Here is a 27,272-nt window from a genome sequence, read left to right as displayed (position 1 = left end):
CAGCTATTTTGTAAATGGTTTATGGTCTGACAATTGTCATATTTCTAACTCGTTAATCCTATTTAATGTTCCTATACCTAATGTAATACCTAAATCTCAGATTCAGTTACTCTGGTCAATTCTTGCAATTGCCAGAAAAGTTATTACTTTGAAATGGAAAAGTAGACAAGATTTGATGTTTAAAGATTTTATTAATTTAGCAAAAAATGTATGTAAAAAAGAACTGCAAACCATTTGTTATAGAACTCATAACATTACTCATAAAAATAGCATGGGAAAAATTGGAAAACCTTTTGAAGAAATACTGATAACTTCTCATGGATAAAATGATTGTTTATCATGGATGATTATAAATATTGTAAATCGTTTTGTTATAGTTTTATTGTATTTGTTATATGTTCAGTTACATATGTTTATAGTGAAAACAAAATAAAAATGATTTTGAAAAAAAAAAAAAGTGACTTGCAGGATGGACAAGTACAAAACCACAACTGAGATGTGAGGAGTCAGCTGTCCCCAGGGTTAAGGTATAGGACTGAATTCACTTCCTTGTTATTTGTGAAAAATGAAAAATGAAAGCACATACCCCTGGATTCAGCCAGCCCTGCATGATGTGCAGGAACAGTGCAGGAGCTCCAGGAGGCAATATGCCTGCATGCAATCCAGGGATAAGCTGCAGGGAAGTGCACGAGTGCGCCTTCACTATTCCTGCACGGGTGCAGCTCCTGTATGCAAATGACCCCATTTGCAGGTGAAAACCATGAAAATGAGATGAATGTGCGATCCAGGAAGCTGTCAGCCAGCCATGAAGGACTAGTATAGTGGGCAGAAATGTACTCGGTTAGCAACCGAGTACATTTTAACAAACTACAGAACGGAGCCATGGCAGCTCCAAATAAAGTGTGTATATTATGGGAAACCATGTCAATGGCCAAATATATGGCCACTGGCATGGAAAACAGTTTCAAAAATTAAAAAAAATCACTTTAATTTTTCTAGCCAAATTCAGCTGTTTAAGCATAGGGCAGCGGCGCTCAAATGGGACCGGGCTGAAAATATAAAAAATAACCTGAAGTAAACATTCTAACCAAAATCACTATTTTGCCATCATGCTGAATGGCAAGCAGAAGACAACATGGCCAGTGAATAGTGGTTGCTAAGGGGGGAGGCTCAGTGTGGAACCTGTAACTATGCATTAGCAGGCAATCTTATGCAAATGAGGGGAATGATACTGAATCCCAGATTTCCCCTCAATGCTAGTCAGCACCCAACAGTGTAAGTGCAGGAATAGCATGATGCAAGCCTAAGAGTTAGCAGACATCATAGGGGTTGTGTCAGGCATACTGTAGTGGATTGGAGCCCTGTCTCTGGGGTTTGCCCTTAGCTTAGCAGAGCTAAGCAAGGGAGCATTTCTGAGTCTGCCTAGCACTCTTTATATTGCCTAAGCAGGTGTGCATGCCATGCACCAGGTTTTAAAGGGAAAAAAAAGTAAACCAGGAAATAGCAGCTCTGTGCACATTTAAGCACTGTGTTTGTGTGGTGCGCCCGTGGGGTTAAACAGGAAGGCAATGGGAAGGGAAAACAGCAGTAGGAAGGTAATCAAGGAGAACTAGCATAGCTGGCAGGTGAAATGTATCACAATCAGCCAATTACACAGGCAGCAGCCCCAGCCCAGCCCAGAACACTACTATAAACTATGCAAAAACCTTTACCTCTGTTTTTACCCATACAAGCGGGGAAATTTTAACAAACAAAAACAGCAAAATGATATGGGCTGCAGTAGCTATCATACAACATGTGGAAGAGGTTGAGGGTGGTGAGGATGAGAATGCTGTCGACCAACCCACAGTGAGGATACGGAGAAGAGTGTACAGACCCAGGGTAACCTACCAGGGGTTACATGAGCTGGAGATAGTGGAGTACTATAGGGTGGACAGGGACCTCCTACAGAAAATTGTTGAGCTGTGCCGGCCACGCCTGACACACAGAGCTAACAGAGGGGAACCCATCCCAATGGATACCAAGGTATATGTAGGCCTAAGAATACTAGCCACAGGTACCTTCCAAAGGCCAACTGGGGATATCATGGGGATCTCACAGGCATCAGCATCCAGAGTACTCCACCAGTTCCTGGATGCCATGTCAGCACATGCCGGTGAGCACGTATATTTCCCCAACACCTGTGAGGCACTGGCCAGCAATATGCGTCTTTTCCACCAAATAGCAGAATACCCTGAGGTAGTGAGTGCTATAGACTGCATGCACATATGCATCAAAGCACCACCCAGTGAGCAGGGTAGGGTCTACATCAAACGCAAGGGCTTCCCCTCCATCAACTGCCAGGTCGTGTGCGATGCCCAGGGCATTATAATGAATGTGTGTGCTGGCTGCCTTGGAAGGTATCATGATTCCCACATCTGGCATCTGACACAGCTGTACCAGAGATTTGCCAGTGGGGACATCCTTAACGGTCACCTAGTGGGGGATGCTGGTTATGCACTGGAGCAGTGGCTGATGACACCCATCAGAAATGCATACACACCCGAACAAGAACTCCATAATGAGGCACATGCACAGACCAGAATTATAATAGAGCATGTGCTTGGGTTGCTGAAGTCACAGTTCCAGTGCCTGGACACATCCAGTGGAGCCTTGCAGTACTCACCAACTACATGTACTCAAATTGTCATTGTATGTGCCATGCTACACAATATGATCCTGCAGAAAAAGCTGCAGCAGGAACAGCATGGGCAGGGTCACACAGCCCCCCCCACCACCATTGCCAAGGCCTGCACAGGCACAGAGTGACTCGGAGGAGGAACAACCTGAGCCTGCCCCGTAGGGAGAAGAAGGCCTGCTCAGTATGCCCTGGCCTTGGCAAAGAGGCAACGCATAGCACATACACTGACACAGTAGGGACCCAGGGAATGACACCTCCCTCTGACTTGTGCATAAAGTAAAATGGATGCCAAACATGACACTACCTGTGCTCAACCATGTATAGGGAGTGTACTATGTGCATCCAACATAGGCAGCCCTCCAGCACCATCCTCAATACTGGCACAGCCACAAGGTAAGTCACTCTTCCTACCAATTGCTAAATGGAGTAGTATGTGTTGTTACCTGTATATATGGTATGAATGTGAGCATGCAAGGGAATCGGGTGGCTGAATGGGATGCCAGCAGATAATAGACACCTATAGTGGCAGCACGAGATCTGTAACAAATACTGGTGTCACCATAGTAGCCAGTACTGCACATGGTGACAAAACCCACTGCAGGAAATGTGCTGGGCCACATGTGTGTCTATATGACACACACATGCCAGTCAGGCAGGCTCACATACCCAACAACAGTCTCAGCCAGCAGGACAGGTGTAGACAAACATAAACAAAGGCTGTGCTAAGGCCTCTAAATGATGGCTATGGGCAACCCCCCCCCCCCCAAGGCCTACACAGACAGACTACAACAGGTCAGGCAGTGGGATGTTAGTTCTGAAGGGTAAGAGGTCAAAAACTGATATGTAGGTCAATCAAACCTAAGTCCTGTAGTACACTAATATGCCTCTAGTCAGCATGATAGGTTAGAATACAGAATGAAATGAAGTACCTGACATACAAGTACAGTCATAGCAAATGTGCAAATGTGTACAAGTATCAAATGTGCCCACCCCCCAATCCTATGTAGAAATGTAGTAACAGTCAGGTGTGCCCCCCAATCTTAAGTAGAAATGTAGTAACAGTCTGGTGTGCCCTCCAATCTGATGTAGACACATAGTAACAGTCAGGTGTGCCCCCGAATCCTATGTAGAAATGTAGTAACAGTCAGGCGTGCCCCCCATTCCTATGTAGACATGTAGTGACACACAGGTGTGCCCCCCCAATCCCATGTAGATATGTAGTAACAGTCAGGTGTGTCCCCAATTCCTATGTAGACATGTAGTAACAGTCTGGTGTGCCCCCCCAATCTGATGTAGACACGTAGTAACAGTCAGGTGTGCCCCCCCAAATTCTATGTAGAAATGTAGTAACATGTATGTGTAGGTATAATATCAGTGGAGCACAGATTACCTTGAGGTGGCTAAGGTAGCAGGATAGCTTGTAGCATGTGTACAATATGCAGGTATGCGTGTGTTAGGTTGGTGCGTGTTTTATATTGTGTGACAGTGGTCAGTATGTATGCATGGTGAGGTTTGTCCTGGTGGCCATTTCCCAGTACTGCCGATGAAAGGGCCAAGTCCTCACAACTGCAGTGCCAAACACAATGCTCCCCAGTATAACACATTCTAGCAGTAAGCCATTGTAAATGTATGGAAGTAGTATGTGTCACCATCTGAAAGATGGACATGGCATGACTGTTGGGCCAGATATATAAGCAGTACACAGTGGGAAGTACCCCAGACAGACAGTGTATAATGTGTAACCATTAAATGGACACACCCTTGGAATTGTACATACAGGTTTACAGCACATTATCTGGGCTTGTAGTAGGGAATACTGATGTTGTCTCGCCAAACACTCGCAGACCACAAAGGTCATAGGAATGATGTATTGAGAAACAGCTGATGTCCCTGCACAAGCCAGAATAAGTGGAATGCCCCATGCATATATGTGAGTCAAATGCAAGTAGTGTCCATAGCACACATGCACCCAGCTCACCCAACCACCACCCACAGGTACCTCTCCAGTCTTATCCTTGCTGTTGGGAATGGGTACAATATGACCCCAACCTGTGCATGGCAATAGCGAAAGAATGTAGCATGCAGTGCAGGTGTCCCATGCAGGTGTGTCCCTAGCTGTAAGCAGCACCCTGCCAGCATCCACACCACTGGATCAATAATGACAGAAAGTATTGGCATGAACACCTAGCACACCTACCCTGTCACCCCAGGGGAATATACTGTATTGCAGTTTGGGACTGTAGGACTGACAGAATGCAACGGCATATTACAGCTGGCCTGCATCACTACCAAATGGCCTACAGTCCTCTGCCAATGGCCTGTGTCTCACTCGTATTGCCAATGTATGTTATGTCATGGACTCCCAAATAACAACATAACACAGTCCACAGAACCCATATGCATGGCCATGTGGACAAACCACAGTAACATGTCCACCATGTCCTACTGCATGAACTGTGGACCAACACCAATATACTGCTGTGATGATGTGATAACTATAGGGAAAGTAGGAAAGTATCAGAGAATGTTTGCATAATGTATGGAAGAGGATAAAATAATAGAGGGGTGGGGGTGGGAGCATGAGCAGCATGGAGTGTGCGAAGTCCAAAACACAGCCATGTGCACATACTATCCCTGGCTGCAAACACAAGAATGGGTGGCTACAAACCTTCTTGTAAACCACAATAGGGGTAATGTCCTGACTTATGACCCCTGCCTCTGGGTAACCTGTGTGAATCTGTACAGCTGTGAGGTATTGCCACATCAAGATAAGCCCATACTGTCACATCGATGGAGGTACAAGTATGGGATCCTCTGCCACCACTGTACCAAGGTTCTGAATCAGTTACACAGAACCAACAGCAAGTGTCTTCTGCTCCCCCTCCAGAATGGCATTAGTTTGCAAGAAGAGTTAGACATTTGACCACAATACTGGACACAGTGGCACTCATCCTGTGTTCCCCAGGACATCACTGTGAGCAAATATGTCTACCTGACAGTACTTGATGGCATAAAACATCACAGTCTATAACAATACACATGTCTGAATATCTCTGTAAACACCAGGACCATGTAGCAGAAGCAGCACAGGCACAATTACCTACAGTACCCACTATCCCTTGCCCAGTTTGACCCCATATTGTCAACTGATCTACATATATCCTGCAGAAACAGTTTGCTAGCTGTAGGTGTAGAATACAAAAGTCTGCACTAGAGTACAATCTACCTGGAGTGGATTCACACATTCAATATAAAGGTCATACTGGGCATGCTCCCACACTTAGATAAATGAAGGTAATGTCAGACAACAAAATACTGAAAGGTCATACTGGGCATGCTCACACACTTAAAGAAATTAAGCTCATGTCTGGCAACAGCAGTGGACCATACATATCTGACAGTTGCAGATGTTAGTGCATACACTCCTCATGATGCACCAGTCATGCTTTGCACACACATTGGACAGGAATACACACATATATCCAAGGACAAAACACTATAATATGCCAAAAGTACACATACGTAGATGTCTGGAAGAGAGTGACAGTGACAAAGAGCCTTCCATTATGAGGTCTGTCTCACCCAGCATACAGCCAAATGGCTACAACCACATGATGTGTAAATGTCACTCACCATAGACATTTGTCTCTGGAATCTCTCAGCATTATAGACTCTGTGGTGCTAGTGCTAACTGTGCAACATGACTGTACAAGGCAGTAGTCATCTAGCAGTTGTATACACGTACCTGTGGAATATAAACCTGTGCGTGCCTGAGTGTGGTGTGTCTGCCTCCAGATGAATGGGTTATGGCCCATGCACACAAACTGCCCTCCCCATTGGCCTACTATGGCAAGCCTGCTGATGTCATTCTCATTGAAATCCACCTTTGGAGAATTAATAGCGCAGTAATCTCTGTGGCACATCCTATAATTGCATAATTCTGCTGTGTGAGAAACTAATTAGGTAGGAGTTCTAATCCTAGACGTGGCAACTGTGTGTGTGTTTGTCTGTGTAGGGATAAATGCTTTTTAGGCTAGTCACACTCATTACAATCTCAAATGCCCTACTTTGGCATGCCTGCTGATGTCATTCACCTTGAAATACAATTTTGGGGAAGAAGTAGCCCAGTAATCTCTGTGGCACATCCTATAACTGCATAATGCTGTAGTGTAATAAACTAGTTAGGTAGGAGCTCTAATCCCAGACATGGCAACTGTGTGCGTTTGTGTTTGTCTGTGTAGGGATCAATGCTTTTTAGGCTAGTCACACTCACTACAATCTCAAATGTCCTACTTTGGCATGCCTGCTGATGACATTCACCTTGAAATACAACTTTGGAGAAGGAGTAACGCAGTAATCTCCATGGTGCATCCTAGAACAGTGTAATGGTATAGTGTGATATAGTAGTTCAGTAGGAATTCTATTCCTAGACATGGCAAGTGTGAATGGTTGTTTGTCTGTGTAAGGAGCAATGCTTTTGGGGCCATTCACAGTCAATACAACCTCCATTGCCCTTCTTTGGCAAGCCTGCTGCTGTCATTCCCTTTGAAATACACCTTTGGGGAAGGAGTAGCCTAGTAATCTCCGTGGTGCATCCTGTAACAGCGTAATGCTGTAGTGTGATAAGTAGTGTGGTAGGAGATCTATTCCCAGACATGGCAAGTGTGGATGTTTGTGTGTGTGTTTGTTTGCCTGTGTAGGGAACAATGCTTTTGAGGCCATTCACAGTCAATAGAACCTCCATTGCCCTTCTTTGGCAAGCCTGCTGATGTCATTCCCTTTCAAATACACCTTTGGGGAAGGAGTACTCCAGTAATCTCCATCACTTGTCTTATAACTGCATAAAGCTGTAGTGTGATAAACTAGTTAGGTAGGAGTTCCAATCCAAGACATGGCAACTGTGAGACTTGGTGTGTGTGTGTGTGTGTGTGTGTGTGTGTGTGTGTGTGTGTGTGTGTGTGTGTGTGTGTGTGTGTATGTTTGTCATTCATATCCTGTGTGGAGGTGGCTGTGAGTGTGTAACAACTGGACTCATTGTGGAGTGGGTTTTACAAATTTCTTATATGGTGGGCCTATTATATGTCACAAAGTCCACCTTACAAGGATAACATATGTCAAATGGCTGGGAGGCTGGGGTTGCCAATCCATACCCCTACATGTGACATCAAGGCCTGGTGAACATCTTTGGCAACCATTGTATTACCCTGAGAACACTCTCGACCCATGTCTCATACACAAACACACTTGCCTAGGCAACAACCACTTTGTTGGTAGTAGCCTGCATATTGCCCACAGATAGCAACCATGGTGTGATTGCAGTGGACTACAGAGGTCATAGCATCCTGTCCCATCACTACAATAGGCACATAATTGCAGACAGTGCACCTTCACTATGTTCCCCGCTGGACGCCTGCAATAACTGTAGTGCCATCAAATGTGACCCACAAAGGACATACCATGCCTTAAACACATGCCCTGTATGGACACATGCCACTGACACCAGTGAATACCTGTATCATGCTATCAATGTAGGTCCAGGGTCAACCTGGTGTCCATTACCAGTTCCCGCCACATGAGGCCAGGACCGGCACATCTGATGATAACAATCTGTGTACACAACATGGGCCAGACACCCCACGTACAGTTCCACATTTCACTGAACATGCATGTGGACTGTGTGCACATCCCAGACACTGTCCATGTCATTGACTATAGAACACATAAATGGCAAGCATTGCACAGCACTGGCCACACACAATAGTAACCCAGATGACTGGATGGTGAATACAATTCCCACCTGTGTGGGCCAATCCAGACACTACACCCCTGAGCCACACTGCAGACCATTGTCATGTGGCCTGATGCCAAGGTATACCCTTCACCTAGCCTTGTACAGCCTTCTGGCACAGTCAACCATTACACACTTATGAAGGAATGCACCCATGCATGTCAGTGCTGGCACCCTGTGTCTGTGTTTGTGGAGTATGGTGCTTTTGACCCCATTCACACTCACTACAACTCCCATTGGCCTACTGAAGCATGCCGTCTGATGTCAGACACCTTCACATACTATTTGCCCATATATCATCTGGATAACCCCTGTGGTGCATGTGATAGCTGTGTATTACTGTATTGTGGCAAACTAGCTAGTTAGGAAGTCTATTCCTGACCCTGCCAATCGTGCTAATGTGTGTGAGTCCCTGAGAGAATGTGGCTGTGTTGAAGTTGACACCTGGTCATGTGGACAGGCACGTGCACTACACCTACCTTATCGCACCTATATCAGTGTTGCAGATGTCACACACCATCAGATATACCTTTGGACAGCTCACCAACATGTAAACGGTGTAGTGCATGCAATAACTGCATAGACATGTGATAGCAATACATTGTCAGTCAGGGGTTTGAAACCCTGTACTGGTAGGTGTGTGACACAAACATGCTTATGTTTTACTCTCCCACCCCCTTCCTGACTTTCTTTGCCTTTCTCTGTCTCTCTCACTCCCTCTCTGGTGGATGTATAGAAGTACACCTGCTTTGCTTAGGCAACAGCTTGTGTTTTATAAGTGATGCTCATGATCAGCTGATGGCCACTGTATGAATTGCAGTTCCCCTCTAGCTGATTGCATGTGGATCAGCTGTGGTAACATTCCCATATCCAATTGCATGGAAACACACTCCAATATGTAGGAACATCATGTGGGTGTTGGGCCTTTTCATTCACTGTGAGCAGAACCTCAATTTGGTGTTTGGCAAACAGCATCACAGACGGTATTGGGATTTACCTCTGACAACATACACTGTGGAGACAGGCCAACAAACAGGAGGGGGTTGTGCCAGACATGACTACAGAATGCAAGTGTTGCTCTTCTACATTTGGAGTAATGTTGGTTTAACAGGGTGTGTGTGGATAAGGTTGGTCTACATGATTTAAAACCTGTCATGACAGTGTTATGTGTTTGAGGAAACTCCCACCTGTAGGGTTATCTGCAGACTGGGCAGTGTGTGGAGTCTTATGTTTCTTGTGTTACTCACAGAACACCTATCTTAAAACTGCAGAAGCATAGTCTGAGGATTGCAGTCAGTACATGGTGACAGCCATGAGAGTTACTGACTTCATATCCCTCATAGGACATATGTCATAACAAACCTTGGTACGACAGTAAATGTATGAGGTTATCACAGCAACATGCCAATATTGGCTCAGTGTTTGTGGCTCCAGCCACATGTCTGTCAACCTTTGTACATATGTCATGCAGTAAAAGATGCATATGTTCTGTACACCATTATTTATTGACATCATACCTGATAACAAGCCAGTCAGATATCAGACTGCTAGACATATTATGTATAGTAGGGGTTATTTCTGAGGACATAACCTGAGCATTCTGTGGTTGTGTGTACAGTGCTGGGGTCTGTGTACTTATGGTGATTGTCAACAGCATGTGTATTGCGCATACGTACCTTGGCCTGTGCACAGACTGTGCTAAATGCCATTGCTTTGGTTCTGTTCTATCTGATGTGACATGCTGTCCAGTGTATGGTACCCTATCAGCTCACATGTCTGTAGGACAAACACACACGTGTCCCATACCACAGACAGGCATCGAACCACACTGTGTCTGACCCAGTTTATGTAGGAGTTAGTTAATGACCTCTGGCCTGTGGTTTGTAGGGATGAAATAGTAGGGAAGTTTTTTCCGGATAGAGTATTTTTTCATATGGTCGGTTCAATAACTTAAAGGAGTTGTTGAGACCAAGGGCCAAGGGTGATGTAGTAATTAGGAAAAGTGCATTTCCATGTGGTGCATGCAAAGTGTGTGACAAAATGAAAAATGTTGATGGATGGACAATAAATGGGAAGACGCTTTTGATAAAGAATGAATTTAGAAGTGATTCATGTGGTGTGGTTTACATAATTGGATGTGGATGCACACCGTGTAAGTGGTATGTGGGACAGACCAGAAGGAAGGTGAAATTGAAAATTTTGGAGCATTTGGGAGATGTAAGAAATAGGAGGATGGAAAGTCCAGTGGCTCAACACTTTTCCAGCACCCATAGGAACAATACAGATAGTTTCTTCTTTAGTGTGTTAGCACAACCCTTTGAAGGTCGTAGGTTGGGAGGGGATGAAGTCAGGTGGAGGCTTATTAAGTTAGAAACTAAATTGATAGTATATTTGGGCACTTTATATCCTAGGGGTTCTCAATTTGGATATTGATTAGGGGACATAGGTAGTCAATTTAGTTGGTGAGGTTTACAGCACAGTATAGGTTTGACAAGCTAGGTGGAGTGATGGACAGTGTTTTGGACACATGAACGTATATTTAATATTTAAGATGTAAGAGGAATAATAATGGATTTGTGATGATTGAAGTTGGGGACAGAATCAAAGCAAAATCAAATAAATTGTAATAATTAGTGTATGAAAGAATAGTATTGACATTATTAAATTGAGTTTATTTACAGTAGAATTTTTTCAGGGGAGGTTCAATGTTTTTTCTGTTTTCTTGTGTGACATTCAGTTGTATAAAATGGTAACAATGGTATAGGATGTATAAATGGATGTGAAAAAAATGTGTTTGAAAAAATGTGTCTAAAAAGCATGTCATTTTTGGATTTAAGTCACTCTGTGAGTATTAATAATTATTATATTAATATATTAATATATTTATGGTGTATAGTATTGGGGGCAAATCTTTAAGCCTTAAGCTTTAATCATTATTCAAGGAAATACATAAATTATTCAATTACATAAAATGTTAATTGATGTGAAGATGGAATATATAAGGGCTGCTGGGATTGTACTCAATTATTCCATTGAAGGCCTGTGAGGTCGAGGTACCAGGATGAAGTAAATAAAGAAATTGGCAGTTACAGCAGTGCTTGGTGCTTTTTGGCTTGAGGAGAATTCCTAGCACCCTTTGGGGGCATTTGTGGTGTGTTTCTTGTACCAGTTTATGAAGGATTGTGTGAGTGGCACATATGAGGATGGTGTTTATCAGACAGTCCGTACAGTGTCATATTAAGCTTGCATACCATATGTGGCTCTGGCTGTGTTCACATTGGTTGTGGGTATGCACTTTCTCACAGTGTCTGTTACTCTATGCTGTGACATGCGTGTAGAGCCTGCTATATATGCAGGTACATGTGTATTCCCCCATACAAAATGTAGTCCAGTGTTGTGGCAGTCTGCCTGTAGTTTGCACAGCTTTGTTACATGCCTAACAGCTTAGTGTAATTACCCAGTGTGCTATGTCCAGTTATTTGCAAGACATACTGCTGCCAGGCCACCATAACTGTTGTGTATTTCTGACAAAGCAGTGGGATTCTGTACAGATGTATGTCACTAACTACTGGGTAGTATGTGGCCATGTGACCGCTGCACCACCAGGTATTATGTGTCAGGACAGACTGGCGTGTGTGAATGCATAAACTGTGTGGGCATACGTAGTCCAGTATTTATGTGATATACCCATGTACATGGCTGTTAACATCCACATTGTCAGGCATGGTCCACATGTCCCGCATGAAGGGGATCTGTGTACACCTCTGGACTGACCACAGAGTGCTAGATGGTCCACATATATTGGTCATATCTCTGTTGTAGTCCACAGGATCATTACTGTGTTAGCAGTGGTACTGTACTATGATGTCCTTTGAATGTCTGTCAGTAGCCAATGTTGTACATGTCAAAAGCAGATGTGACCTCCCACACACAACATGTCTGTTAAGACAGCCCCTGTTACAGTAGCAACAGTCTACATATATACCTGCAATACATACATGACATCCCCTTGCATTAAGAGGTTGGGACTATTGGTGCTGAGGTAGGACTCTACTCCATGTTCTGGACATATGGTAAACATATCTGTATATAGCAGTAAAATCCACTTCCAGCAGCTCACAGCTGTGAGCTGCTGGAAGTGGATTTTATTGTTATTTACTTGGTTTGTTACTATACAGCAGCATTCGTCTGGGTGGATTTTAGATTCTTATATCTGTATATATATATATATATATATATATATATATATATATATATATATATATATATATATATATATATATATATATATATATATATATATATATATACATATATGGATATATATATATATATATATATATACATATATATATATATATATACATACATATACAAACACAAATATATACATATGCACAGCTATATATGTCTATACATATACAGATATATAGATATATATGCACATATAGTTATGGATATCTACATATATATCAACATAAATAAGAATATCTGATTAGATATGTATGCACATATATTTATATATATATATATATATATATATATATATATATATATATATATATATTTATCAACATACATAGGTATATCTGTACAAATAGGATGTGCATACATATATATATATATGTACATATACAGACAGATCTAAAAATGGCCATATATATGATGCACTATACAGATGAGTACAAATACATATATATGAACATATATGTGTATGTACATGTAGACATATATCTACATATGTATATGTACATATCCATATCCTTGTCATGTGTAAACATCACAGTTGTGTATACCTTCCCAGATGTAGCTTACCGTATGTATCTGATATGTGTATATTTAGATATAACAACATATGTGATGCAACAGTAATATCAATAACATGTACTACGAAATAGTGGAAGTCAAAGCAATTGTTCAATACTATTCAATATGTGTACTGACAGATATATTGGAAAAACAACAATTGTCTTCAAAGCTGTCATAGTGTAGTGGTTAACTGTTGTGACTATAGTGTACAGAGTCCTGGGTTCAAGACCTGCAAGGACTGTTTATTTTGTTGCAGGGCAGGACAAGGGCTGTTAGATACAGAGTCGTTAAGGCAGTTTTGAGCAGCTTTAAGCACATTTGTGTGGGTTTGCGCAAAGCTAAGTGGTGCTTATGTACTGTTAAACATAAGGGTGCTTACACCATGTAGGCTTCGCTTACTAGTGTGCAAATATGGTCAGCTGTTATACTGCAGCAATGCTGACACCTGCGAAGCATGACTCAACCCTCTTAACCAGTGCTCACATCCCAGTCTGATAACATAGCAGGGTAATGACATCTGTAATAAGTGTATGTAATGCCATGTACAAAACACGTGTCTATGTGCCATCATTACAGTAGCAAGAGGTGTGAGTGTCATGTCTGGGACACTCAAGTATATAAGACCTGTACAGCACTCTTATCCATGTGAATGTGTTACATACAAAGGTGGTAACCCAGGTTACGTGCTGTCACACTGGCATGTAGTGTATCATTGCGTTACTACTGTTGACAGTGCTTTCCCAGGCAGGAGTAGATTGCTAAATGTTGTACTGACAACAAGCACCCCTGCAGGCATAGCTGGACTCTGATGCCTCACTGTCGTGTTCCTGATGTGTGAGCTGTATCACAATATATATCCCCTACTGGATAATTATCTGACATGTGGAAAGTAACTGTAGACTACTTTCTGTACAGCACATGTCAGTGAGGGTTTCCAACATGTAGTAATGCCATACATATTGGTGCCAGACGTCTATCTGTTGACACATTCATCCTACTGCATAGCTGTCAGTCCCTGTACAGATGTGCAAATGGCAGGTATCCAGCTTGGATATGTACAGGCAACCTATGCTTGACTGACACTGACATGTCTGCCCAGCTGTGTTATAACTGGCACATATAGGAGACAACACCCTGTATGCACCACATGCCACGGGTACCTCCACTACATTACCACAGTCAACAGAACATGCTTGGGTACAGGTCTCCATTGCAGATACTAACCATGTGTTGTAATACATGTTGCATACATGTCAGCTGGATCACCTCAGTTGCCACTTGCAGGAGGCACCCAGAGGATTGACTGATGCATGTCACTCTCACCCTGAGGGTCACCACAGTGGTGTCTGTCAATAGATTGCCTGCTGGTGCATGGCAGGTGGCATGATACCACTTTATACACATCCCCTACACTTCCTATGTCTCCATGGACAATAACCAGGTACACATCTATGACCACCTGCAGTGATGCACCCCAGTATGGACAAATGTGTACATGTGCATTACAGAGGGTAGCAGTGTCTGTGTGTTAGTACACCTGTAGTAGGGTGCAGTACTGGACATTACATGTACTCTGTTACACTCCTCTCCCTAACGGCTACATGAGCCTTGCAGTACCAACACAACAGTGTTGTACAAATGGATTGATAGGCATGGGATACCCAATGAGTTTGGCAAGTGTATGTATGTGTGCATGTCTGTATATTTGTAGGGTACAGCATGCCGAGACCACATACTCCTATTACAATACACATTGCCACACAGTAGTACAGATAGTGTTGTTGCTGCCCATAAGTGAGGCATGACAATGCATCACCCTATATGCCTGTGGCATGTGCATTAGATGCATATCCCTGTAGTACCACTGTTGGGATGGACAATGGGTTGCATCACAGTCGTGGCAATGTGTGATGGTGGGTATGTCAGAGTGTCATCATGGGTTCCAGTGAGTACAATACCCACTGTGGGATGTGGGTGTTGTATACGCTGTCATTACACCATGGTACACCTGGTACATGTCCCATGTACCACTGTATGGTGACCACTATCACTATCAACCATACAAGTAACTGATACCACGATCCAACCCAGTTATGTATTTGCTGTGTGCAGCCTACCTGTAACACATTTGACACACTGAAAAGTTAGCAAGCACCAATAGGCTCAGGTCTCTTGGATGTCTGTCTGCCTGTTATGTGTCTGTTAATGTGTATTTGATGGTATGTCACACTATGTATTGTCCATATGCAGCCATTACATCCCCCATTACCATACTGTACATGTCTGAGGATGTACTGCATGTAACATGTAACCTGGAACACATCTCACCCTAAATGCTGTGTGGCGTGTGCAAAGAAAGCCATACACTTCAGTAGCACTACATACCTAGGTAGGGGTCTAGTCCCAGTGTTGACAAGTAAGAGTGTGTGTGTATGTGGATGGATCTACATCAGGTTGCTGATTATACATGTCCCAGTGGGCTACCTGTCCATTTGGCACATGCATGAACTGTTATACAAACATGTGACATGTGTTCAACTGTACCCAGGATATGTTACAGCCATGGTGTCACCACAGTGCCATACCCCTTGTGGAATATGACTGCAGGCCATCCTCCTGCTGACACATGTACACCTACAACACAAAAGGATAACATTATGGAGACCATAATCACTCAGTATTACTAATAGCTATAATGCTTCATGGCTGAACAGCTACACTACCTGACATGTATGCATTAAACATTACTCCTGACAACATGTTACACAGCAGTACATTGGTACACTGTAGTACAGTGACCCTGTGCATCAGAACCATATTAGCCTTTCCCTGCATCGATGTTATGGATGACAAAGATGTGGCACAGGTATCATCATATGCACAGGGTGTGTTGTTGGTTTGCCAGAGACAGAGGGTGTGTCATACATTTGACACCAAGTGTGTGGGTGAGGCATGTAATTAGTTGAAATGGGCATGGTGATGTGGTGTGTGTAGGTATGGGGTTGCCCTAGGTTTGTTTGTATAGTGTATGGGTATGCATACACACAGTTCTGCCATGTGGCTGCCCTATACAGGTGTTTCTTGGACAACTGCAGACCATACTTGGCACAGTGCGCAATTCACCGCCTCTGGCCATGGGCACATGGACTGTGCCTGCCAGGGGTTCTAGGGGCACATCCATGTACAGACCATGATGTGCTACTCTCCCCTGATGATGACAGATGTCTGCTGGAACCAGGTCCCTCCTGGGACTGGCCAGTGCCATGTGCACATGGCCTGCTGTGGTGTGGTGTGGACTGTTCCCCCGCTGCAGTGCTGGGAGTGGTACTGCCACTACGGGAGCGCCTTGGTGTCCTCGCATGTCCATGTTGACCGCCAGCTGTTGGTGTTGCTGGCCTATATCTACACGGCCGTAGCCCCACTCCCACCACATGTTCGAGCACAGACAAACCATGGTTGATGAGGCCCACTGTCTCACCCAACAGTCTATCCATGACCTCGGTATAATCATGGAGGGCACCAGCAAATTCATGGAAGATGTCGCTTACAGATGAGAGGGCAGCCCTCTTCAGCCTCAGGCCCTGTCTGGTGTACAGTTCCATAAGTGCCTGTGCCCCCATGACAGTCTGAAACATGTGCCTAGTGGTACTGGTTGTGGGATTTCTGCTAAGGGCATGATGACCAGCAGCCCTACCATGAGTACCCCGGTGCATCTGCCTATGTGGTGCCCTGCCAGACATCCAGCTATGCCTGCTGTGACAAGACACAGTAGGCATAAATACCACACTCTCCTGTGCACAGCCACCAACCAACTGTCCCTCTGCTATGGTGACTGGTGATGGAGTATGTATAGGCACTGTAACTGTGTGCAGGGTTGGGGTGGCTAAGAGGGTGATGTTAAACAATGGCACAGTTTCAGCCTCAGACAACCCCACCTGTGCCTCAGCAGTCCTATCATCATCTTCGGTGTCTGTATGGACACCAACATCAGATTGCATGCAAGAGGGTCCGTGACCCACCTCGCCACCTGTGGGGGAGAATAAGAAAGGCACTTTAAGACCTGTACAGTACTGCATGACAGCACACGCACACACACACACACACACACACACACACACACACACACACACACACACACACACACACACACACACACACACCATAATACCTACCTGTCCCTGAGTTTACACACAGTCCCACGTTTATTCACATAAGTTCCCCATCCTGCATCACACTTGGTAACTTACACTCATTAATACCACTCATTAACATATCATTCCTCTAAATGCCTAGACAAGTGATCACAACACAAGACCTGTTACTCCATTACCTCCTTGACTTGAGTGGAGTAGGTTTTACATGGCTTCACTGCTGTCATCCAGTGTTCACCCTGGGTATGTCCGGATATTGTGAGCATGGCCCCCATATGTTAGGGGCTACTATGTTCACTCCATAATGTCACGCACTGGGGTGTCATATGTAACTATTGCTCAGTACATGCCAGATCTGCTGCTCAATCAACTTATCATGTGGACAACAGTAATATATGGATACACTCCCTGGTGTTGTCTAGTAATTTCCCAATGCATCTGTAGTGCTGCATATGTGGGTAGTCATTCACCTTTCTGTTGATTGCAATATTAAGGGAAAACCTGGTGTCTATTTTCCCTCCCAATGCATGTTCCATGCTGCAGACCTTATTATACTATCAGCTGTCCTGTGATTACATATCAGACAAGTATTCCTGGTGTCTCATGCGTCAGTCCATGTCCATGTACTGCACGATCCCAAAGGGAAGCACTGCCATATGAACAACCCCACAATCCCACATGTGCATACATGGACACCCACACAAACACACACACATGCACACACATATCCTACATGCATCAACCCCCCTCCACTCCACCAGATTGCACTTACAGACAAAATAACCCCCCATGCACACACACACACACACACACACACACACACACACACACACACACACACACACACACACACACACACCTACAGGTGAGGTTGCACAACAATAGTACACACAGTCCACCCATTACCCATCTGTCAACATGCATAACATATGGTACTCAACAGTATGTAGTGCAGCTATAGTCAATCCATGCTAGCAACAGTATACATGTGTGTGTTGCATAGGCTGTGTTAGTAGGTGATGCCCCTTCCCCTGGAAAACACTGCACCCATGTACACAGTATTGATGTGCAGCTGTTCTGCACCCTGCCATGTACTGTGCACCAATCCTCACAGGTGTACAAACCATTGCTGAATGTGTATTACTGTGTCACTTATGTCTGCTCTAATGCTCACAGCCCCTATGTGTTTGAGCAACACATACCTGGGATGATATTTGGACAGATGTCATTTGTGAATGCCTGATGTCTGGTTTACAGATCTCAACATCAGCGGTGCATGTATGACCAATATGATACTATTACACTGACAGATGCTGCGGTGGTGGTGCTGCGGTAGCATTGTCGCCTCACAATAAGACGTTGTCCTGTTCGATTCTCAGCTAAAGTGTCGTCTGTGTGGAGACATGCGTGAATGGGCATACCTTCATTGAAGGTTGTGCATCAGGGCTGGCAACTCGGTACCTAAAAATCTACTGCCAATCATTAGTGGATCGGAGTTCCACTGGGGTGACACCTAACCGGGAAAAGCTGAAAGATACAACATACTATTACACTGACAACCGTCAAACCTTACCATGGCTATGGGGAGTGTACACACCCTTATTGATATGACATACTGTTCCTTGATATGCCATGGGACCACAGCACCACATATATTAACATTACATGAGCCTGATATGTGACATATATCCTTTACATTTACATGCAGTGTCTGAGAAATGTGTTAGGTGTGCAGATGCTGACTGCAATGCATACACTCTGTGGGTGCATATGTGTGCATGCCCTTATCATGAGAATTTGTTGCACCTATTGTTATGTGTACTACAACAGTCACTATTCCTGGCAGGGGGTATACTAGCATGGGCCATCTGCATTTGCCAGTATATGGTCAGTCTGCCCTACACACATCCCCCAACTCTGCATGATTACAAGGTCTACTCATGTGCACATCCCTTGGAGTTCACACACTGCCGTCACTATTGCATTGGAGTTAGGGTTACATCTGCCACAGTTCCTGAACCTGATTGTGTGCAGATACAGCCATTCTTAACATCCTTAGATTCTTGCTGCAGTGCACTGGTGTGTCATGATGATACACCCTCCCCACCTTCAGCTTTTTTGCAGATGCTTGACAATTATGACCTACACATGTTTGTCAGTTTGCAGTGTCTTAAACACTGAACACCACGTGTAACAGCCTAATCCCAGCTAATGACCGGCAAACATACAGATGTACACTGGTACTGGCACGGTACAGATGGGAATGGTGGCCCTGATGTGGGGTGAGATATTGGTTGTGCAGCACCTGTATCTTACATAATACTGTCTGTAGGTTTCCAATGTGGTCATGGTACACCAGTGCACATTACAACGCATGACTGTTGGGGACCTCTTCTGTTATGCATACACTACCTGTAGGCAGGCCTGGCTGATGTTTCCTGTGGTACAACTGTCACAGCTGTTTACCCTAACCCATAGGCCACGTGCTTGCAGAGTCCAGGCAATTGCTGACACAGGTACCGCAAAGCCAGTACTTGCTGGATATTACTGCTACCCCCTCAGGGTTGTGGCATATTAGTGGCAGCTCACATGGCCAGTTTGCTACATGTGACAGCATTTGTCTCGGGTGGCCATCTGTTTATGTCCTACATCATTCCTGTCCCATACATACTTACCACATACATGACTGTCTGCACTGTTTGCCATGGCATATGCAATGGTGAGGTATGTCTACATGTGCAGCTCATGGGTGCTACCTGTTGGGTATGGGGCCCATGCCATGTCATGTACAATGTGTGCAAGCCATGGTTGCCTTTGTTGCAGGTAAGGGTGCACATTTGATGGCCAAACATCTTGGACAGCTGACCACTACGTGGTGTGACACTGGGGACATGTACTTGCTGAACAGTGCATTTCTATGACAAATGCATGCAGGCAGTACCTCAACAGCTGCCTCCACTATATTTTCTCTGGAGTATGTGCACACATCAGCTACCAGTGTTTGTGAAGGCATGTATTCCCCATATTTGCTGCCCTAACCTACGGTTCTGTATTACACACTCAGTGTTCATGTTGGGACCACATTGCAGGTGTTAAGGGTTGTGGACCACAGTATTATGATATGCCATAGTGTTGATCTGTAACAGTTTCCACTGTAATACTGGTACATACACTATTGTAGCACTGCATAAGGGTGATGTGTCACACATATCCCTACTGTAGGACATGTGTCCACCATTATGTTCATCCTTGTGGACCCATTTCACAATGACAGGATGTGAGTTATCTTGCTTGCCTGTGTCTGACATACCCTTCAGATACTCCATCATGGTCGCCACTGTAGTTAACAGCAACAATACGTGAACATGTATTGCATGCATTATGGGTAGGTGTGTTAGATGTGTGGATGGACTATACCATAGACATTACATGCCTGGTGTATTGTCAAGCATGAACATAAACCATAGTCACCATCTACAGGCTGCTGCCTTGGTGATATACCAGAGGGACCTACATAAGAGTGTGAGAGATGTGATGTGGCCACAGCTATGGCATTGCTACAGGGTGGGTGCAGCTTTTCAAAACATCAACAGTACAAGTCCACAATACTACAGCTTATGCACATCTGTATATTACTACTATGCAGCAACAGACTATATATATGACATCTCACATATGCATGATCTACCTGCACAGATGTGGATACATACGCAACAGTGATTTACTGATGTGTCCTGTAGCCTTAACTGCATGCTCCTCAGCTGTTGTGTGGGTAGCACCCACCTCCACAATGGTCTCTGCCAGTTGTTGTGTGTGCGGGCAGGCAGGTGCCATGAGGCTGGTGAGGAGCTCCTCAACACGTGTCAGGGGTGATGGATGGCATGACCCCCCCTTTTGCAAGGTGATCCCCCCAGACTGCAGCAGCATGCTGACAGGCATTGCGAAGCAGGTCACTACAATGATGCCAGACCTGCTCATAACTGCAGTTATTCAGGCCGACATCATTGACACTGTGGACTAGATCGTTCCACAGGGCGGTCTGCTCCTGCTGCTCATAGGCTGTCCTGCCAAACAGAACCTGATAGTGCTGTATAAGGTCGTTCAAAATGACCTCATTTTCCACTGCTGAATACTGGTAAATGGTGTGGGACATCTTGCCTGAAAGACATAAAGATGGAAACAAGTCTGAGAAACTCATACAGCAAGATAACCATAGTTCTTAATACACATCTCTGTCTCCCCCCTCACCATATCTGTGACAACAAACTGTTCACACAACTCAATAGGTATGGTTACAGCTTACCTACCATTGGGACATATATTGTATAGTACCACGCTTTGTGCTATGTGTTTGTAGCCATGTTCCCTGTGAGGACACTATCATTGCTGGCCTGTTACGGACTATTTTACCTGCATGCTATTGTCAGGGCCACTATGGTTCAATATATGCATGTGGTATGCTTGCTATGTGATTGCTGCACATCTGTCATTCTGTGTTATTGGGGATATATATGCATGCTGTTGGACATGTTCTGGGATTTTGTGGACTATTACTACCCACATATGTTCTATAACAGTGACACAATAGCATGTTTAGGGAATAGTTGCCAGCAGAGTCACCTCTCCCACCTCATCTGGCCATGTTACCAGGCCACATCACATGTGGGACCCATGCTGGGGCCATCTCATCTACTGGTCCAGCACTACATTCAGGTGGAACCGCCTCAGGGGATGGTGTCCCCCTGGGGGCCCACACAGACATGATCCTCTCACCTGAGGTCAGGTCCATGGTCTGTTCCATTGGGGGCTCCACAGAAACTTGTGGGATGTCCTACAGCACCTTGAGGCCCCCAGTAAACATTCACAGGGTCCACATGCTCCTCCTGCTCAGCCTCCAGGCCAGGCACCTTCAGGGCCATGAAACTGCTGTTGTGACTAGCAATGGGTGGGGGCCTTGTTACCATTGTTTCCATATGGGGGCTTCTACATCGCACACCACACACTCCATCCAGTGTGTTTACCCACCACGTGTCATATACCACCCCTGTAGGCTGTCCTCTATATCTACCAAACCGAACCACCTCCACAAATATACCTGCTATCCTTCCCCATATTCCCATTCCCAACTTCACAGACAAGGGCAATGTGGTCCCAACAAGGGGTTCACATGTGACATAACCGTCCATGTTGCACACACTTACAGCAGTATATATCTGCGTGTATTTCTGTTCTCTCACGCATAGCATGCAGCACTGTGGTGGTAATATAAGGGACATGTATTTACAGACATATGTGTGTGTGTGTGTTCATATATATGTAGACATACACACACACATATATATATATATATATGTGTGTGTGTGTGTGTGTGTGTGTGTGTGTGTGTGTGTGTGTGTGTGTAGATATATTTTATATTGTATATATGTGTTTATGTAAATATATGCCTACATACGGGTGTCTGTATATCTGTAGACATTATATATATATATATATATATATATATATATATATATATATATATATATATATATATAAAATATATATATGTACACATATACATACCTATATATATGGTGTACATTCTGACATCAGGTCCACAATCTCTAACTCTCCTTCCTGCACAGCTGCACTGTTCTGCCTTGCTACAACACAGACAGGTGACACATATGGACACATCCTAACATTAGGGGGATATATATAGGGCCAGATTGCAGGTAAGCCTATTACACACCTATAGTAATTCAGCATGCTATAATACATGTTAACTTGAGTGTCCTGCAAGTGGTGGGCTCTGGAACTCACTTGTCCATCATTATGGCATTACTTCCACCACCAGCTATTGGCCACAGTAACATACATCCTTTCCATTACCCAACACAGACTTTGTTGGCTTACATCTTGTCAGTCAGTGCTGCTCTGCACAGTTGATGGGAATGGCTCACTACCCACAGGGACAGACTCTATTGTCCATAGCAGTTGTTCAGCTGAACATCATTACAACAACAACACCTGATGGCACATATATATATCATTCCACATCACCTATCCCAGTATTATGGACCAAATACTATAGTCAATTACATGCATATATACTTCACATACCTGTTGTGGGAATGAGGTCTGTTTTAGATGGTTTCCTTGTAGGAGTTTTTTTTTTCTCCTTGGCTTTGGCCTTAGCCTGCTTTCTGTATTTCTGTTTCAGTTTTGGTTTTGGTTTCTCTCTCTCTCCCCCTCTCTCTCTGTCTCCAGTAAATGGATTGAGCTGCTTGGAATAGATTGCAACATAGCTTTTGTAGGGGATGCACATGATCTGGTGATGGCCTCTGCACCAATCAGTTTCCTCCACTTGCTACCTGCATGCAGCATGATGTGTAGTACTTCCAATTACCACTGTCATGGCAACCCACTACTATAAATCACTACATTATGTGGGCATGGTCCCTTTACCTTTCCTGTATGATGGATATCCTTCCTGTGTGTGGGCAGCAGTGTTACAGACAGCAGGTAGCAATACCTCTTACAAGAGAACTTGCACACTCAGGCCAGCTACATATTTGTATGAGGTTCCAGAACTACAGAGTGTGAGTAGTGTTGTTGTATGCATTGTATAGCACCAGTGTTGCAGGGTTTGTGCGTACATACTAGTTTAACATGGAATGCAGTCTGTCTGCATAGCTCTCAACTGTGGGCCTATCCACTTGATGGCCAGAGGTGTGTCTGTTATGTTTTGTCTGTCCACCACACAGGTCTTATGTCAGATATATCACTGGCAGTGTATGTGTTGAGTGCTATCAGTACATGGCTATAACCATTTGTGTTTCTGACTTCATATTCCTGACTAAGGGCATGCTGCAGACTATCCTGTAACACCAGCAACTTGCTTAGTGTATGACAACACTATTTCACATATGGGCCTGTGTTCCGGCCTCTATCGTCCACCTACATACCAGGCTTTGTCCATATGACATGCTGTCAGGGGTTGGTATGTATTGGCCTGTGAGTATGTTATGCTGTCATTCCTGCTATCATTCCACTGCTGTTGTGGCCCCCACACATATAGTGGGGGTTGGATCCATATATGTGTGGGCTTCATCTGCACAATACATGTGTGCCCTTCTTGCAGTGCAGAGGTCAGAGTATGTAACAGTGGTAGATTCCCACTGTATGTCAGTCTATGGCAGGGGATGCACCATAAATAACCTAGGCTGTTACAACATGTGAGGGATATCAGGGGTAAGCTGCCTTAAGATATCTGGATGTACATTACCATATAATTCACTGAGAAAATGCAGGCTTACTGCTTCCTGCCATACAGACAGTTTTGTTTGTCAGTGTGATTGTGTTGGATTCAGTTATGTCTTGTTATGTAACAGATACATCCCATTGTGTCAACTGATGTCTTTTTCCCCTAGGGATTGCGTACAGAGTGTAGTTAGAGGCTGTTGGACTATACTTCTGCATTACTTACTGTTGATTGATTGTTATCCTGTGGCCCAGTCTGTCTTTACTGTTGTACTACCTGACGGCCTTGGTCTTGGCCTGGACAGCAACATGTGTTATGCTTTCCAAAATAATGTATGAATTGATCTGTTTGAGAGTTGCATTAATCTGTTTATATGTATTTCAAAGTCTAAACAGCTATATGACATGGCATATACAACTGTAATAGTACACAAATAAAGCTTTCTCATGTATGCATACCTGTGTGTGGTGTTATATCCTTTGACCTCTCTGTGAGTATATGTTTCAGGCAACAATTCTCTTTTGTATGGGTGACTCATACAGGGTCCATTTGATAAGGTGGCAACTGTAGGAATACTGGCTGTTCCATATGGTGTGCACCCTCTAAATATGTATCTTCCTATACATATCTCTGGGTGTGTATGTGTAGTTACATATATATATATATATATATATATATATATATATATATATATATATATATATCTCCATATGTGTGTGTGTGTATATGTATCTTAGGAGTGTTTATTGCTTCCACATTGTACATTCCCTATGGTAGCCAGACTGTACTGCACGATATGTTATTGATACCAGCCTGACATCATAGAGGTGGGATGAATTACTGTTAACATCTTGTGCCCATGTTGTGCCAGGTCCTGGTAATGGGACTTGCAACAGTTGGTATTGTATTGCAGCGCAGACCTGTTTGGCTGTGTGTGTGTGTGTGTGTGTGTGGGGGGGGTAATATCAATACGTACAAAAAGTTTGTAGCTTGGGCCCCCTCACCCCCATTAACGGTGCCTATGGTAATAAATGTATTTGTTCTGTTCTGTTTTATATCTATTATCTATATATATCTGCTTATACATACACACACACACATATATATATATATATATATATATATATATATATATATATATATATATACATATGTATGCAGACATATATATATCATATATATATATCTATAGATGTATGCGCATGTATATATATTTATATATATATATATATATATATATATATATATATATATATATATATATATATATATATATATATATATATATATATATATATATATATATATATATATATATATATATATATATATATATAAATGTATATATATATATATATATATATATATATATATATATATATATATATACAGAGAGAGAGAGAGATTTATATATCTATTTAGATATAACTATATATATATATATATATATATATATATATATATATATATATATATATATATATATATATATATATATATAACACGTGCTATTGTAACCTGATAGTAACTTTTTTGCTGACTGTAATGGGACTTTGTTACATTTTATTCACTGAGGAGCTTTTCTCCCCAGGTTTCTGCTGAAAAATGAGACAAAAGCTCAGTCAGACTAACGTGGTTAACACATGTAAAATAAATAAATACCTAAATAAATATATACATCTATATGTTTAAATACATTTCCTGTACTGTTGAATGACTTTGCTGGATGATATGTTTGTGTAAACATCAGGGCTATGTATATCTGACATGGCTTAGTGGTAAATCACTTTGGCTATGAGATGCATGGTTCTGGGTTCAAGCCTTGCAAAGGCTATTTATTTTGTTGCTGGGCAGAACAAGTGCCATTGGATACATAGTGATTAAGGCACTTTTAAGCAGTTGTAAGCGGGTTTGCATGGGTTTGCGTGGAGGTAAGCACTGCCCTTCCAGTTACAGTGTCTTATACTGATTTAGCTTCTCATTTGCTTAATCTGTGTAGGCATTGCTTACCCATATGTAAACAGGCTTAAACCTGCTTACTGCTCTTAAACGTGCTTACTCCTGCTTACCCCCAGGCTAATTTCTTTAAAAGAAATGAAAAAGGGTATATAGGAAAGTGGTGAAAAAGGGGCACAAAGAGGGAAAGACAGTAAGGAAAATAGCTATGGATGTGCTGGAAGGGTTTAAGGAAGGTCCATAGCTGCCCATTTCTTCTGTAGCAACAGCTGTGCATATACACCGAATTTGGAGATAGATTTGGACACTCATACCCCTGAGAGAGGGGTGAGGACAACAGTAATATGCTGTTAATACAATTAGACCAGATTACGTGTCTAGTGGACATGTGTGCGAAATGGACAGCTATGTATGGGGCGAGATTTTTTTCTGGGAACAGATTGCCCCCTTTTTTTTTTCAGGTGAGAGTGGGATGTTGGGGAGGCATAGTTGGTATATTTGGGGAGGTAGGTTGGGTAGGTTAACAGACAAGACAAACAAGACGCATACAGGGGTATATGACACATGTGGGGGGTAAACACCTTGATGGGGAGGGGTGTTTGGAAATCAGAAGCCCATGAGGCCCCTAGTGGAAACAGTGGGACT

This window comes from Protopterus annectens, chromosome 2.part0 (assembly GCF_019279795.1).
Source record: "Protopterus annectens isolate FY-2018-M chromosome 2.part0, PAN1.0, whole genome shotgun sequence".
NCBI classification, from domain to species: Eukaryota; Metazoa; Chordata; order Ceratodontiformes; family Protopteridae; genus Protopterus; species Protopterus annectens.
This window is presented reverse-complemented; position numbering follows the sequence as displayed.